Source organism: Ipomoea triloba, chromosome 3, assembly GCF_003576645.1.
Source record: "Ipomoea triloba cultivar NCNSP0323 chromosome 3, ASM357664v1".
In the NCBI taxonomy this organism is placed as follows: Eukaryota; Viridiplantae; Streptophyta; class Magnoliopsida; order Solanales; family Convolvulaceae; genus Ipomoea; species Ipomoea triloba.
This window is the reverse complement of record NC_044918.1, coordinates 26,794,188-26,811,272: the sequence shown is the minus strand read 5'-3', so window position 1 is coordinate 26,811,272 and position 17,085 is coordinate 26,794,188. Positions and strand designations below refer to the sequence as shown.

Here is a 17,085-nt window from a genome sequence, read left to right as displayed (position 1 = left end):
CCAAATATTCTTAAAATATTATAACAAATCTATTCCGTGCAACGCACGGGCGAAAATACTTAGTTATATAAATCTTATCTTTTTACGTAGTATATATATATATATATATATATTAAATACAAGTTTGATAATGAATGTGGATCCAATAGTGTCCACATTAATTCTACATGTGGATAATTATGGTCAACCTAATCATCAAATCAAATTTCCACAAATTAAGCCTTTCCATAATTTTAATTTTCTATTCTTTTATTCTTACCTTTTCTCCTCACAGCAGGATTAGATAAAATCTCCTTCATTCATTTCGTGTTGACCGAAAAATTCTAATTCTTCCTACTCTCTTCAATTGGCCGAAATTTCACTACTCTTATAAAAAAAAAAAAAAAAATCTCCATCAGGGGTCAAGAGTGTTGAGGCTTTAATCTTTCATTCCAAAAGGTGGATTAGCGTGGGACCGAGTAGGTTTTGATGTGAATTTTGAGGATATCATATCTATGAGTAAGTATTTATGTCTACTTATTTATTCTACTCTGTAAAATTATATGATTTTCCTAAATACATTGATATATAAATTTTATGGCATAAACTATTTGCTTAAATGAGAAAAAAAATTGATTGATAATTATGTGAAAATATTTGATTGATTTCTTATAATTCTAAAAATTGTGTGTTTGATGGAAACCTATTCTATGAGTCCATATTTTAACATAGGTGAAAGATATGTTTTTTTTTGAGTATTTATACATATATGATTTTATATACAGAAGAATGGTGTTCTTAGAGAAAAATATAGTATAGATACAGTTTTACTTGTATAGATTCATACTGCTATTGATATAGATATATATATACTTGTGATAATTTGTATATATATGTTCATGAAGTAAGTAGATGGTATATTAACAAAAAAAATATAATATAATATAAATTCATAGTGTACTGTACGTAAAGAGATATATATATATATATATATATATATATATATATATATATTATAAATATGTACTGGACGTACCTATGTTTTCTATTATTATATAAAAAAATTATTTTATGATATATAAATACAGTGCGTAGGATGTATATATAAAGCAAAATTTTAAAGCATAGTTGGTGTATTTTACTTACCAAGACATGGAAATATGTGTGTATTTATGTATGTGATGATATGACATTCATTTGTTAAAATTTGAGATTTATGGATTGATTTAATTTATTAAAGGTACGTATGTGTGGATTGCTTTATTTTAAGAAATTGATATTTTATAAAGAAAATATATGTATTACGTATTCTGGTGATGATATTTGTTAATATATAATTTTGGACAATGATATTTTCACCCTTAATGTATTTTGTGATGTATACGTAATAATTACATATGAAGTTACGGAATTTTATTTCAAAGCGTTAGGTATTTTGAAGGAAAACATATTTTAGAATTACATATATATTCTTAAGAAAAATATATTTTTAAAACTATTGGAGAAATCAAATATTTTGAGGAATTTGTATTACCTTTACATTCTGTGTTGGTATCACATAGGTAATGATCCAGTTTCCAATTTTATAAGGGTGAGCTAGCTTAAAGTAGCTACTTGGATCATATACTACCTAGTGGCTTAGAATCTACTGGGGGTGTACACAAAGAGGTTTTGGTTCAGTTTCTAAATGGATTTTGAAGAGATGGTTAATTCTCCATTTACAAATATTAAATTCTCCATGTGTATGTATGAAAATTGATTTTTGAAAAATGTATCTCCACATATATTTTTGAAAGGTATATTATTTTGTAAGGTTACAAAATAATCTCTTTTGAGAAATCTACTATATTATTTAAAAAAAAAATCCAAAACTTATTTTACAGGGTGGAGTGAACCTTACTTAGCAATGTTTTGCTAACCCCGTTTGTTTTTGTATGTTTTGGAAATGATATTTTGTTCAGGTAATAATAATTGATGAAGGATGAGAGCATGGATATAAGATTGATCAAAGTGATAGATTTATTTCAAGGAGAAAGATTGAAATTGTAATAGATAGATATTGGTTTACTTAGACAATATTTTTTGGTTTTATTACCCTGTGATGATTATATTTTGGTTTAGCCTTAGCACTTAGGTCTGTTAGTTGCCTAAGTGTGACGGTAATTCCCTCAATAAGATTTTGAAAAGCTTTCGCATTCTAAGTTTGTTTTAAGAATTACTTAATTAATTGGTGAAAATAAGAAAAAAAAAAATAGGCCGTTTTTGGGGGTGTTACACATTTCCTCTCTTGAAATGGTTTCCTGCTTGCAGTCTAGCATTGCCACTCGGGTTCGGTCCTGGAGGGGTCACAATCTTGGCTATGCACTCAAAAGCTCTAGCCCTTCCTACTACAACTGAAGTACTCCACTAGTTAACCATAACAATCCACCTCTGGGTGATTCTTCCCACACCTCTTGCAATCGTGGCAATCGTGGAATCAGTGTGGAGGGCTTCTATCCAACATCAATTTCACATAAATCAATATCCACACAATAAGTAACCAATATTTGAAACAGATATAGCACTTTAAGTATATACACCCCCTATTGGGATTCCAAGCCCAACAGGTTAGTTACTATCTCTAACACGCATGATTCCTTTATACAAGGTGCTTGATAGGTGCTATGTGCTATTTGGTATCCTTTTGTGGTTAATTTATGGTGCTATGTGCTTTAATATGCTAACTATTGCAAAGCTCTATTATTTGGTGCACTTTAGATGGTTTTTGTAGGTTTGAACTCAATAACAAGGGATGCAGACTTGACAAGGAAGCAACCGTGGATGAAGCATGGTGTGAGGAGTCCACGCCCAGATCCACGCTTGTGGAATAATTCCATAAACTTCCATGCCACCAGTCCACGACGTAGGAAGAAAGCGGGGGAATTTAAGTGAAAAGTCCATGAGCGATCCACGCTCGTGGACTCATTCGTGGGAAGTTCCTGGGCGCGAGTTTTGAAGAGTGCATTTGGAGGGAAGCTATTTAAAGGCCTAGATTAGATATTTTTAGGAGGTTAGATCATTTTTAAAAAAACATTTCAGATTGTAGAGAGAGAAATTGTAGAAGAACACTTTGCTCTTAGATCAATCTTGTAAGTGGAAGATCAACATTGGAGTCAATTGTTTTGGATTTTGATTGCAAATTCTTAGGTAATCCCTAATCTCTAGTTTGATTTACATTTCAATTGCTTTCTTAATTGATGAAATTAGGTCAATCTTGTTTCAATTCCAAAGCATGAGTAGGTAATTCCTTTTATAGGATTTGAATTGTGAAATGAGACATGATGCTAGTGTAGTTCTTTAATTCTCAATTTGGAAATTGAATTGCATTTATTGGATGAATTGTTCTTGTCATTTGTTGGTGAATTGTATGCTTCTTTGAGGGTGACCATCTCATAGAATGTTCTTAGCATCAAGATTAGGCAAGAAATTGCTAGTGTTGATGTAGCTCCAATCAACAATAATTTCTTACTTCTAGACTGAAAGGGGTGAGTAGGAGAGGTGGTGTAGGCTATGTGTTTGTGAAAATTCCCCTTAGCTCTTTGGTTACCTAAAACGTACTCTAAACCTAGGGAGATCCTAGTAGACCAAAAGGAGAACGGTACTTGCTAAACCTTCCGAGAACAACCATCTTTGCAATGTAATCTTCCTAATTCCTAGTTTTTCCTATTTGATTTCAACAATATTCTTTGCATTTGTTTACTACAACATTCATTCATTCTGATAAGACTCCGAGATACCCTTATTTCAGGCACATTTTAGGGTGTTTTATCGCGTCTATAGCATCCTTATTTGGTAAATTATGTGCGTAAATGTTTGAAAATCACTAACTGATGCACAAAAGCTATTTTTAGCTTAAAAGAAGTAAAACAAGAGCCCCGGGAGCAAATAGGACCAAAAGATGAGCTTAAAGAGCAAACCAGGCAAAAGCGGAGCCCCGGAGGACCAAACTGGAAGGCCACACACGTGTGAGCAAGCGTGGAAACTTTCCAGAAGCTCCCCACGCACGCTCACACGAATGTGAAAGGCGTGGAGGCGTGATGCACGAATTTCAGCTAGGGTTGTCATTTCGGAGACTATTTAAACCGCTTTGATGAATTTCCAGAGGAGGATTCCAGAATTTTAGTTTTCCCTTTTTCTTAGTTTTTCCTTTGGAGAACTTTCTCCATTTTTTCCTAGTTTCTAGATTATATCAATCTCCATTGTAGAAGACAACAAGCTTGGATTGAAGATCTTCTTCTCTCTAGGTGATCTCTATTTCATTTCTATAATTTTAGTAATCTTATTCTTGGATTAAATTAGCTTTTGCTTGCATTTCATATCATGAGTAGCTAATTTAGTCTAGGGATTTGGATTGTGTGATTGAATATTGTTTTTGTGATGATCTTATTTCTATATCTTGGATCTATGAGTTTGTGTTGATGGATTATCTATTCTTGTCTTTTGATTGTTGTTTTGATGAGATCTTGTTTGGATTTGGCCAATCTAGATGAGAGATTGAGCTCTTGACTCTTTCATGTCTTTGATTAGAGTTAGGATTTAAAGCTTTACACAATCAAAGTTCCTATGGACTTCTTAAGAATAGTAGGATAGTGTGTAGCTTAAGTGTTTGATAAAATTCCTCTTAGAACTTTGGATGCTTGAAGGCACTCCTAAGTCAAAGAAGCCTTAGTACACAAGGTGGAAAAGGACTAAGACAACACACTCTTGAATAGCCAATATCCTAGCAATCCTAATCCATGACCTTGCACTCTCACTACGCAATATTCATGAACACTATCCAATCCCTACCCCTTTTACATATTCCCAAAATCACTTTTACCTTACTACTCTTTTGCACTCAAACCAACCAATGAACTACACTCTCACTTGCAATTCCACCCTTCACCACACTCAAGTCCTATGCATGATCCAATCAAGTAAACCCCCGAATGTTTGACATACCTCCACGTCCCTCCTTCGAGACCGACACTTGGGGAGTCACAGACTTTCCGTTTTATCATACAAATATCTTTTGACATTTCACCCTATGCAGGCAAGTGTTGTCACATTCATTCAATCAATATTCTTTGACTCTTTGTGACAATGGCGAATGAGGAAAATGCTACATATTCCATTGATTAAAGACTTGTCAATACTTCCAATTTGACCTCTCTAGAGACCGACACAACCGGGGTAACCCCAACAATCTTTGACTCTTTGTCATATGTTTTTGTTTACTTTGATTGCATGAATGCTATATTTGAGAAATGTTAATCCATTCCACTTAATTCTGTTTTACTATTACTTGTTTTGCTACTAACCCAATTGACTACTTCTAGTCAACTGTGGAAATTTTCGTTTCGTTGATAATTTTACTAGGTGAATGCACACGAGAGCAAAAGGAAATCAAGGTTTACTACCCTACATTCCTGAAATTAATAGAGCNTATTTTTAGCTTAAAAGAAGTAAAACAAGAGCCCCGGGAGCAAATAGGACCAAAAGATGAGCTTAAAGAGCAAACCAGGCAAAAGCGGAGCCCCGGAGGACCAAACTGGAAGGCCACACACGTGTGAGCAAGCGTGGAAACTTTCCAGAAGCTCCCCACGCACGCTCACACGAATGTGAAAGGCGTGGAGGCGTGATGCACGAATTTCAGCTAGGGTTGTCATTTCGGAGACTATTTAAACCGCTTTGATGAATTTCCAGAGGAGGATTCCAGAATTTTAGTTTTCCCTTTTTCTTAGTTTTTCCTTTGGAGAACTTTCTCCATTTTTTCCTAGTTTCTAGATTATATCAATCTCCATTGTAGAAGACAACAAGCTTGGATTGAAGATCTTCTTCTCTCTAGGTGATCTCTATTTCATTTCTATAATTTTAGTAATCTTATTCTTGGATTAAATTAGCTTTTGCTTGCATTTCATATCATGAGTAGCTAATTTAGTCTAGGGATTTGGATTGTGTGATTGAATATTGTTTTTGTGATGATCTTATTTCTATATCTTGGATCTATGAGTTTGTGTTGATGGATTATCTATTCTTGTCTTTTGATTGTTGTTTTGATGAGATCTTGTTTGGATTTGGCCAATCTAGATGAGAGATTGAGCTCTTGACTCTTTCATGTCTTTGATTAGAGTTAGGATTTAAAGCTTTACACAATCAAAGTTCCTATGGACTTCTTAAGAATAGTAGGATAGTGTGTAGCTTAAGTGTTTGATAAAATTCCTCTTAGAACTTTGGATGCTTGAAGGCACTCCTAAGTCAAAGAAGCCTTAGTACACAAGGTGGAAAAGGACTAAGACAACACACTCTTGAATAGCCAATATCCTAGCAATCCTAATCCATGACCTTGCACTCTCACTACGCAATATTCATGAACACTATCCAATCCCTACCCCTTTTACATATTCCCAAAATCACTTTTACCTTACTACTCTTTTGCACTCAAACCAACCAATGAACTACACTCTCACTTGCAATTCCACCCTTCACCACACTCAAGTCCTATGCATGATCCAATCAAGTAAACCCCCGAATGTTTGACATACCTCCACGTCCCTCCTTCGAGACCGACACTTGGGGAGTCACAGACTTTCCGTTTTATCATACAAATATCTTTTGACATTTCACCCTATGCAGGCAAGTGTTGTCACATTCATTCAATCAATATTCTTTGACTCTTTGTGACAATGGCGAATGAGGAAAATGCTACATATTCCATTGATTAAAGACTTGTCAATACTTCCAATTTGACCTCTCTAGAGACCGACACAACCGGGGTAACCCCAACAATCTTTGACTCTTTGTCATATGTTTTTGTTTACTTTGATTGCATGAATGCTATATTTGAGAAATGTTAATCCATTCCACTTAATTCTGTTTTACTATTACTTGTTTTGCTACTAACCCAATTGACTACTTCTAGTCAACTGTGGAAATTTTCGTTTCGTTGATAATTTTACTAGGTGAATGCACACGAGAGCAAAAGGAAATCAAGGTTTACTACCCTACATTCCTGAAATTAATAAAGGAAATCAAGGTTTACTACCCTACATTCCTGAAATTAATAGAGCAACTAGAGGTTTACTACCCTACATTCCTGAAATTAATAGAGCAACTAGAAGGAAAATACCCTACATTCCTGAAATTAATAGAGCAACTAGAAGGAAAAGTACCCAAGGATCACTAATGGCTTCATCAAGCGCAACAAGAAACCCACAAGGAAGAGGCACAGCAGTACCAAATCCACCCCCAGTTCCAATCAATCCACAAATATCGATTAACCATGAAGAACCAATCATTGAAGAACCGCAAGCTAACAGAGCAAACAATCAAGAGAACATTCGTGAAGAGGAATATTATGGAAACCCTCAAGAACCACAAAGATCAATCGCAGATTACATGACTCCGGATTTTAACATGCACAACTCGATCTATGTACCTCCAATGGAGAATGTCAACTTTCATGTGCATCCAACTATTCTCACACTGGTTCAGAACAGTCAATACTCGGGATTACCATCTGAAGATCCCAACGCACACATCACAAGATTTATATGAGCATGTGGGATGTACAGACAAGAAGACGTTAGCGAGGAAATAGTTCAACTAAAATTATTTCCATTTTCAGTTATAAGTGAGGTAGCACGATGGTTGGAAAGCCAAGACGACAATCATTTCAGAACGTGGCAACAGTTGCATCGCGAATTCATGAACGGGTTCTTTCCCATTACAAAAACTATGAGGATTAGAAGGCTGATACAAGAATTCAAACAAGGAAGACTTGAAAGTGTGGGAGAGGCTTGGCGAAGATTTAAAGTTCTTAAAAGGCAGTGCCCACAAGATCTGATGCACCCATGGGACATGATTAGCTCATTCTATGGAGGGTTGACGGATGAAGGAAAGATGTCGCTTGACTCATCCTCCAGCGGTGCCTTTGTCTCCCTAGCGTTGCAAGAGGCTGAGGAACTGATCGAGAGAATATCTAAAAACACATCCTGTTGGTATGAACAAAGAGGAGATCATGGAGGAATTTATGAAGTTGATAATCGAGTGGCAAGTGAGGCCAAAGTCGAAGCAATGAATCACGAAATCAAAAAGCTACAGGCTATGGTAGAAAAAATGGAAGGAAAACCCAAGCCTTGCATGGCATTAGCACTTTATTGTAATATCTGTGGAGGACCTCATGACACCAATATTTGCACTTCTACGTCTGCATCTGAACAAGTTGAGGCGGTAGATTATCAAAGGAACTCCAACTTCAATGCTTATGGACAAAACCAAAGATCAAACAACAATTGGAAACAGGGAGAGGGTTGGAACAATAACAACAATGATGGATATCAAGCGCAAAGACAGCACAATTATGGACACAAGCCTGCATATGGACAAAATGACAAGAACAGACTGATGTACAATCAAAACCAAGGAAATGGAAATCAAATGACCCAGTTCAGGCCACAATACGACTCTCAACTTGATTTTACTCAACAGAGAAGGGATGACATCCGTGAGGTAGATGAAAGACTTACAAGGACGATCATGGAACTCAAAAATGATCGGGGAAATCTGAAACAAGAAATTACTCAAGAGATTAGACAAGAAATTTCTAGTCTTCGCCAAGAGTCTAAGGCTACACTAAAGACAATTGAGAATCAAATCTCTCAGATGTTTAAGATGATGTCAGATCGACACTACGGACAACTCCCAAGCAACACTGAAAACAACCCGAAAGAGAGAGTCAACGCCATTGATGCCAAAGAAGAAACACATGAGAAATGTGATCCAATGGATGATATCTGTGGAACTTGTCAATGTAAGGTAGACGACCAAAGAAACAAGACTACCTCTTGTAGTCTTAATCTTGAATTAAAAAATGCGAACAGTTCATGCACCATATCAATGAAGGAACGCAAGGAGGAAACCACTTCGGAAGAAGGCCCGAAAGAAAAGGAACTACCAAGAGACAACGTCAAAAGCTCGAAAGAAAAGGAAACAGCTCGAGAAGGTAAATTTAAAGCTTTTATTCGAAAATTCTTCAATAGCAAAGAATGCTGTGAGTTGTTTGAGAATGACATTTGTGATAATATTACATGTTTAAGCCAAGAATCTTCGGCTTGTTTGACTGAGGGAAACCCCAGAAAGAAGGGTGACCCTGGAGCTTTATTAATCCCATGTTCAATACAGAACATGGAACCTAGAAACGCTCTTGCTGATCTTGGTGCTTCTATTAATGTCATGTCTTTAAATCTTTTTAAAAAATTGAACCTACCACGTTTGAAATTGACGAGGCTGACTCTACGTTTGGCTGACGGAACCACACGGTATCCTGAAGGCTTAGCGGAAGATGTTCTAGTAAGAGTAGGAAAATTTCTTGTGCCTGTCGATTTTATTGTCTGTAAGATGGGAGATGATGATCCCCATGAATCCTTAATTCTTGGAAAACCATTTCTGGCTACATGTCGGGCACGAATAGATGTTAGTTCAGGAGAAATTACCCTGAGATTCGAAGGACAAGCCACGAATGATGACAAGGAAAAGGCAAAAGAAGGAGCTGATGACGATGAAAGGGCAAAGGTCAAATCAAAAGTGAAACCAAAACCGAAGCGAAGGAACGATAAGCTTACTTGGAAAAACACGTGGGTACCAAAATGCTTCTTACCCACCACCAAGGAATTCGGTTGAATTCAAACCAAGGTATAATGCGTCTGGCCAATGACGTAAATCGTGGCGCTACTTGGGAGGCAACCCAAGATTTTAATAAAATGCTTTACATTATTGCTATGCTTTCGTTTTTAATGTTTTTGTTCTAATAAATTGCTACAATCATATGGAACCATGTTTTGAGGACTAATTTGTAGGATTCGAGACTAGAAATTGCTTTGGAAGAGCTTAAACTGGATATAGGTATGGAAGGCAAGGCCCAAAATTAGAAGAAAACGATGCAGTGGACCTACACGAGGCTCACACGTGTGTAGCCGTGTGTGGGAACGAGGCAGTAGCCTCCCACGCACGCTCACACGCGTGTTGCCATGCGTGGGAGCGAGGCAGAGAGCTCCCACGCACGGTCACACTCGTGTGACCGGCGTGGAGGCCCCTATGGGTTTAAAACCCTTGTTCGACCATCCCACCTTATTTTGCTCCCAAAATCAATTTTTCTCTTCTCTTCTCCACGCAAGGAAGAACCAAACTCAAGGTTTGAACATACTTCTCACTTTTTACCATTCAAAGAAGATTAAAACGTCAACATCAAGGTAATCTTTCATCTTTTTGACTCTTTATCCTTGAATATTCATGAGTTTGGAAGAGTTTGAATGTGAAATTTATTTTACATTGCCTTGCATGATTTTGAATGATTTTGAATGATTAAATTGGTTATAATGCTTCATAGAACTATCCCTTAATGTTTTCTTTCACTATTGATGGTTACATTGATGGATTGTTGTATATTCTTGAACTTCAAGTGTGAACACCATTGATGAACAAATGGGTTTGTTAAATTTCTTGTTGAAATTATGAAATTGATGCTTGAATTGATGAGTAAACTTGCTATAGAACTATTATATGTCATCAATTTGACTTTTCACATGCTACATTGCCCAAATTGAATTTTCAATTTCAAAACCCTAATTTTGAATTTGGGGAAGAAGATGAAGTTGACTTTTTGAAATTCTTGACTTTTGTAGTTGACTTCTTATTTGACTATCAAATTGATATATCTTATGATGAATTTATGCATGTGTGTGATAATGGAATGATATTGTTGATATTCTTATGCTTGAAATTGTCCAAAATATAGGGGAAACTATGGCAAAATTTTCGGAAATTCTTAGCCCTATGTGTTTGAAATCCATTATCTTGACAAGGAATTTTACACAAATATAATGGTGACTTATTCAAAGCCAATTACCATGAATGATAATTTCTATAATTTGTAGGATAGGACGCTCGAAAGAAATTGCAAAGAAATCAAAACATAATGTAGGAGAATCGAGTCGATCAAGGACACGGCAGCACACTACAGCTCAACAGGCTATACAAGAGCCGGGATCAAGGTCACTAAGACACTTGACACCTATTCAACTCGCAACAGTAGACAACTATAAAGGAAAGCAGCTTTCTGTTNCAGCTCGAGAAGGTAAATTTAAAGCTTTTATTCGAAAATTCTTCAATAGCAAAGAATGCTGTGAGTTGTTTGAGAATGACATTTGTGATAATATTACATGTTTAAGCCAAGAATCTTCGGCTTGTTTGACTGAGGGAAACCCCAGAAAGAAGGGTGACCCTGGAGCTTTATTAATCCCATGTTCAATACAGAACATGGAACCTAGAAACGCTCTTGCTGATCTTGGTGCTTCTATTAATGTCATGTCTTTAAATCTTTTTAAAAAATTGAACCTACCACGTTTGAAATTGACGAGGCTGACTCTACGTTTGGCTGACGGAACCACACGGTATCCTGAAGGCTTAGCGGAAGATGTTCTAGTAAGAGTAGGAAAATTTCTTGTGCCTGTCGATTTTATTGTCTGTAAGATGGGAGATGATGATCCCCATGAATCCTTAATTCTTGGAAAACCATTTCTGGCTACATGTCGGGCACGAATAGATGTTAGTTCAGGAGAAATTACCCTGAGATTCGAAGGACAAGCCACGAATGATGACAAGGAAAAGGCAAAAGAAGGAGCTGATGACGATGAAAGGGCAAAGGTCAAATCAAAAGTGAAACCAAAACCGAAGCGAAGGAACGATAAGCTTACTTGGAAAAACACGTGGGTACCAAAATGCTTCTTACCCACCACCAAGGAATTCGGTTGAATTCAAACCAAGGTATAATGCGTCTGGCCAATGACGTAAATCGTGGCGCTACTTGGGAGGCAACCCAAGATTTTAATAAAATGCTTTACATTATTGCTATGCTTTCGTTTTTAATGTTTTTGTTCTAATAAATTGCTACAATCATATGGAACCATGTTTTGAGGACTAATTTGTAGGATTCGAGACTAGAAATTGCTTTGGAAGAGCTTAAACTGGATATAGGTATGGAAGGCAAGGCCCAAAATTAGAAGAAAACGATGCAGTGGACCTACACGAGGCTCACACGTGTGTAGCCGTGTGTGGGAACGAGGCAGTAGCCTCCCACGCACGCTCACACGCGTGTTGCCATGCGTGGGAGCGAGGCAGAGAGCTCCCACGCACGGTCACACTCGTGTGACCGGCGTGGAGGCCCCTATGGGTTTAAAACCCTTGTTCGACCATCCCACCTTATTTTGCTCCCAAAATCAATTTTTCTCTTCTCTTCTCCACGCAAGGAAGAACCAAACTCAAGGTTTGAACATACTTCTCACTTTTTACCATTCAAAGAAGATTAAAACGTCAACATCAAGGTAATCTTTCATCTTTTTGACTCTTTATCCTTGAATATTCATGAGTTTGGAAGAGTTTGAATGTGAAATTTATTTTACATTGCCTTGCATGATTTTGAATGATTTTGAATGATTAAATTGGTTATAATGCTTCATAGAACTATCCCTTAATGTTTTCTTTCACTATTGATGGTTACATTGATGGATTGTTGTATATTCTTGAACTTCAAGTGTGAACACCATTGATGAACAAATGGGTTTGTTAAATTTCTTGTTGAAATTATGAAATTGATGCTTGAATTGATGAGTAAACTTGCTATAGAACTATTATATGTCATCAATTTGACTTTTCACATGCTACATTGCCCAAATTGAATTTTCAATTTCAAAACCCTAATTTTGAATTTGGGGAAGAAGATGAAGTTGACTTTTTGAAATTCTTGACTTTTGTAGTTGACTTCTTATTTGACTATCAAATTGATATATCTTATGATGAATTTATGCATGTGTGTGATAATGGAATGATATTGTTGATATTCTTATGCTTGAAATTGTCCAAAATATAGGGGAAACTATGGCAAAATTTTCGGAAATTCTTAGCCCTATGTGTTTGAAATCCATTATCTTGACAAGGAATTTTACACAAATATAATGGTGACTTATTCAAAGCCAATTACCATGAATGATAATTTCTATAATTTGTAGGATAGGACGCTCGAAAGAAATTGCAAAGAAATCAAAACATAATGTAGGAGAATCGAGTCGATCAAGGACACGGCAGCACACTACAGCTCAACAGGCTATACAAGAGCCGGGATCAAGGTCACTAAGACACTTGACACCTATTCAACTCGCAACAGTAGACAACTATAAAGGAAAGCAGCTTTCTGTTGGCCGTCACTTTGAGGATAATGTTTTAAGAGAATTTGGTTGTTTGCAAGAAGTGAATATGCTCCTTAGGCACCCACAGCTCCGCTATCTGTTTCAGTGGAGAGGACCCACCTATGCGCCTGTCACCTATGAATTCTTGGCGACCCTAGAGATTAGAAGGGAAGTCAACGATGCAAGAGAGTCTATTTCATTCACTCTTTTCGGCAACCACTACAGTATGTCTGTTAACACTTTAGGTGTTACACTCGGTTTTCATGATGCAACAAGCATGTCCATGCCTTATTTCAGAGGTTTCAAAGAAGATTTTGATTCAGATGAAGTTGCTAGACGATACTGGAGAAGCATCACAAACAATGCCCCATACAACTCTTCAAACTTGAAGGCAAAGCTCATCACCCGAAATGCTTTGAAGGTTATCAGATTAGCCTTTGCTATAAATCTCTCTGGACGAACCACGAATAGAAACAAGGTATACAAGCAGGACTTATTCTACATGTGGTGCATGGAGAATGATGTCAGTATCAACATGGGCGTTCAGGCTAGGAAATGGCTCCAGACCCAGCTAAAACCAAAGGTTCAGACTGTGTTTATTGGACCTTTTGTTTCTAAATTGTGCATTGGGTTGGGCCTACTGGACCGGTTGATGGGGGAGAGATCTGATGGTTGCTCAATTTCTTTTACCGTGGGAGAGTTCTTTGCCGCAGAACTAAGGCATGGAGGTGATGATGCACCCGATTTAAATGCTTCTGATAATGATGATGGGGACGAGGAAGAGAATGAGGAGGAAGACGCTACACAGGAGCAAGGCCCAACTCCAATGGAGTGGACCGCGTCGCAAAATTTTCATAGATAGCTACATGAGGAACAAATGAACTATTGGCGTGAGGAGCATACTTGGCAGGAAGGCCATTTCACATCCATCTCCGCAAGACAAGATGTTCACACCGAGGATCTCAACCGCATGAGACAAGCGGTGGAGAATAATGATAGAAGAATTGCCGCTCTTGAAGCTCGATTCGACAGGAAATTTCATCCCTTCGGTGATGAGTGATACCTTCCTCAACTATTCTTGGTCCTGACTGATTAACACTTGATTCTGAGTTCTGTGACTTTGGTTACTATGATTGCTGGTCCCGTCTGAACATTAGGATCCCTATGCGTGGGGTTCCGACTTTTATTTCCTTTATTTCTTTTCTATGCTTTACTTTACTTTATTGCTTTATGTTATTTAATTTCCAACTGCTTTACTTATCCGCATTTATATTCAAATAATTCTTCTTATTTACATGCTTTATTATTTATGTTTCTGCTTTTATATTTCTATCAGTTTATAATAATTGAATAGTACTCCGAAAACCCTTTTTTTGTATGTTATGTCTCCATTTCTTATAGAGCATTTATAACGGGAGCAGGCCTATGCTGGAAGCTAAAGTGTGGAAAGAGGGATGCATACTTGGTTTATCCTCTTATCCCTTTTCTAATTTTAAGCCCCGTTTTGATCTTTAAAGTGTGGAAATATTTTCTTTATAGCATTGTGTATGAGTATACTTAAGTTTACCATGATTAATAGGATCGTTTGATGCATACCCTTTATCCCAGAGCAATTTCCAAAAGTGTGGAAAGGGATTTTTAATTGTCTATCCTTAGAATCCCTGTTTCGTTCCATTACCCTGTACGTATAGAAACATCGAGGACGATGTTTACTTTAAAGTGTGGAAAGGACGCACTTTGTGCTTTACATGCTTACATGCTTAATATTAGAAGTTGAAGCTCTTGGGAATGATAAGCGGGTGCATTTGCAGTTTTGAAAAGAGAGTTATTATTTGTGTTATCTAGGGAGAATTTTGACTAGATGCCAAAAAATTTTACTCTCGAAATATCTTTGAGGAAGTTACTTTTCGCACCCATGAGAGAGTTTAGAGCCAACTAAGTTTATATTCTTGCCTGCTTGCATGATGTTCACCTCTTATTTACGTAGGACCTTAGTCAATGATCTCTCGAAGTGGGAGTGTGCACTCTTTAATTTGAGAAAGATAAAACTAGCTAGGCCCGGAATTGAACTAACCTTGGTAGGGCATGGGGCAAAAGGTGAGCCTAATGGTGAGCTTAATGAGAAAACAAAACCAAAAGGTGAGCCTAATGGTGAGCTTAATGAGAAAACAAAACCCTTGAACATTAAATAGAGTGAGCTTAATGAGAAAACAAAACCCTTGAACATTAAATAGAATGAGCTTAATGAGAAAACAAAACCCTTGAACATTAAATAGAACAAGGCATGAGGGGTTGACACGAGGAGAAGTCGAAAAGGCAAAAGGCCAAGCACCAAAAGAGTTTAAAAAAATTGAGTGAAGCCAATTCGTTGGGTTGTGTCCAAACCATAGTCTTCGGTAAGCAAAAAGCTTTATCTGGAGTCGGTTGTTCACATAAAAAGATCCCAAGAATTGAGAAAATAGAGCTGAGGTGAGTCGCTTTGTTAGGATTCGAGTACCCATTGCACTGACCTTCGAAAAAGCATGGATCTCCATGTGAAGTCGGGTGGCTCGATGACGTTATCCTAGGAAGTGAGAAGAAAGAGGGACCGCGCTAAGCCAAAAGCGGTGAGTGGTCCATGCCCCTACCCTCATTTACATTTACGTTGGGCTTTGGCGTATAAGGATGGAAAGTTGATTAGCTAGTGCACATCGTTCCCACTAGTGGGATCGGCTAGAGGCCCTATTTAAATAAAAGGTGAACCAAAACTTTGGAAATGCATGCTTGCGTATGGTGCGAGAAGTGTGATCCCTTGTTTTATTTGTTTNACCGCGCTAAGCCAAAAGCGGTGAGTGGTCCATGCCCCTACCCTCATTTACATTTACGTTGGGCTTTGGCGTATAAGGATGGAAAGTTGATTAGCTAGTGCACATCGTTCCCACTAGTGGGATCGGCTAGAGACCCTATTTAAATAAAAGGTGAACCGAAACTTTGGAAATGCATGCTTGCGTATGGTGCGAGAAGTGTGATCCCTTGTTTTATTTGTTTTATCTACGGAGCGAGAAGTGTGATCCCTTGTTTTATTTGTTTTATCTACGGAAGGTTTTTATTTCTCCCTTGTTTTATTTGTTTTATCTACGGAAGGTTTTTATTTCCCCCTTGTTTTATTTGTTTTATCTACGGAAGGTTTTTATTTCCCGGAAATATTTCTTGAGTTATCTACGGAAGGTTTTTATTTCCCGGAAATATTTCTTGAGTTGCTGGCGGAAGGTTTTTATTTCCCGGAAATATTTCTTGAGTTGCTGGCATCTGACCAAAATCCTTTATAGATAACACAAATGATTTCCCCCGTTTCAACAGTCTTAGACACCCAATATTTTGACTTGCCAAAAGCTTTATTTTGCATGGGAGAGTATCTCGGAGACTTATATGCTTAGAGAGTAAAATGTCTTGCTTGAGGACAAGCAAGAAGCAAAGTGTAGAAATTTGATAAGACTCCGAGATACCCTTATTTCAGGCACATTTTAGGGTGTTTTATCGCGTCTATAGCATCCTTATTTGGTAAATTATGTGCGTAAAATGTTTGAAAATCACTAACTAATGCACAAAAGCTACTTTTAGCTTAAAAGAAGTAAAACAGGAGCCCCGGGAGCAAATAGGACCAAAAGATGAGCTTAAAGAGCAAACCAGGCAAAAGCGGAGCCCCGGAGGACCAATCTGGAAGGCCACACGCGTGTGAGCAAGCGTGGAAACTTTCCAGAAGCTCCCCACGCACGCTCACACGCGTGTGAGAGGCGTGGAGGCGTGATGCGCGAATTTCAGCTAGGGTTGTCATTTCGGAGACTATTTAAACCCCTTTGATGAATTT

General features: G+C 37.4%; 1 long non-coding RNA gene across 1 annotated transcript; it reads left to right on the top strand.

Annotated features, from left to right (window-relative positions):
* Nucleotides 1-388: 388 nt before the first annotated feature.
* LOC116012330 lies at nucleotides 389-2,165 on the top strand. Its single transcript, XR_004097137.1, has 2 exons — nucleotides 389-498; nucleotides 1,941-2,165. It is a non-coding gene; the product is annotated as an uncharacterized LOC116012330 (long non-coding RNA).
* The last annotated feature ends 14,920 nt before the right edge of the window (nucleotides 2,166-17,085 follow it).